Source organism: Schistocerca gregaria, chromosome 3 (genome assembly GCF_023897955.1).
Source record: "Schistocerca gregaria isolate iqSchGreg1 chromosome 3, iqSchGreg1.2, whole genome shotgun sequence".
Taxonomy (NCBI): domain Eukaryota; kingdom Metazoa; phylum Arthropoda; class Insecta; order Orthoptera; family Acrididae; genus Schistocerca; species Schistocerca gregaria.
Genome location: NC_064922.1, coordinates 250,814,031 through 250,815,480, shown reverse-complemented (window position 1 = coordinate 250,815,480; position 1,450 = coordinate 250,814,031).

The window sequence follows — 1,450 nt, the reverse complement described above, 5'->3', positions numbered from 1 at the left end:
AAAAAGACTGTTTGTATCACAAATAATGTTAGAAGAACGATTCATTAATCTTTTGTAACACGATTTAAAGATTTTGTGATGTATGTAATTAATCTTAATTTTAGCCTTCACATGTTGTAAAAAGTAATTTTGAACATTTGAATTGTAATTTTGATGTTGTACAAATAGTACCAGCACAAAATTGTTTCATAAATTGCATAATTAATTAAATTATGTACAGATATTCGAGAATGTTCTGGACTGAATAATTAGAACTTAATTGTAAACTGTATGTATGTTTCAAAATTGCACTTGTAAAAGATTGTTAATTTCGGAAATATGCATTATCATTGCACTCATTTTAATTTCTACTAAAACTCTGTTACCTCAGTTTTTGCTGTATTAACTTATTGCAATTGTAACATCAAACATGAAATAACATAATGATGTCATTAATTGTTAAAAGATATATAAATACACCTTGTACAAAAGCTTTGGAGGAGTGTGGTTGGAGTACTAGCTGGTGTGTTCTGGTGCCTGTAAAGTTGTGTTGTCAGCAGATTAATTTGTGTACATCTGATAGCGACCCAAGACTTTCTACAGCAAAGTTATCACTTCCAAAAATGTAAAACATGGTACAATCAGCTGTACTGTGTTAAACCTGAAGTTGATGGGATTGCTATGTTAGTTTTGGTGACTGGAGCTTGTATGAGAAGTTAGATTTGACATTGGAACTGGGCTTCTGGATCTGATTATGTTTTAATAGCAACTACACAATATGGGAACAGTTTGAACGAAGGTAAACAAATAACAATAAAAAAGAACTGTGTTAGAGTGGTGATGTCTGAAAATCTTGGAAATATATAATCCTCTTAAATATTTGTGTTGTGCCTCAAATCCACAAGTTTGTGTTTTATTTTGCTTCATCACATACAGATTTATACAAAGAAACTGAACTTTACACTCAGGAGGATGATGGTTCAAACCAGCGTCCAGCCATCCTGATTCAGGTTCTTCGTTGCCTCCTCCATCCTTCCCTAAACAGAGCTTGTGTTGTGTCTCTAATGACCTTGTTTTAGATGGTACATTAAACACTAATATCCTTCTTCATCTTAACTTCACTATTCTCACCAATCCATTTATAGCTCAAACACAAATATTTTTTTAAAGTTAGAGTTTTGCTGCAAGTTTTAGGAATCAGAGAAATTCAAACGTGTTAGGTACATTTGGGAGGGGGGGGGGCACAGGAACATCTAGTTTTGACGTGGAAGATGAAATGGTTTGTTTACTGAGATACCATGCATTGTCACTAGCTGGGTGTTGTGCGCCCCCTCCCTATTCTATCCTTCCGATCCCTTCTCCCCTTTGCTCTGCACCCTCCAGCACCACTAGCGCTGCTTGCCACTAGCCAAGTAGCTGCTGACAAGATCGGCAGGAAGACCTTGAGAAATGGTTTGTTTGGATTAAACAT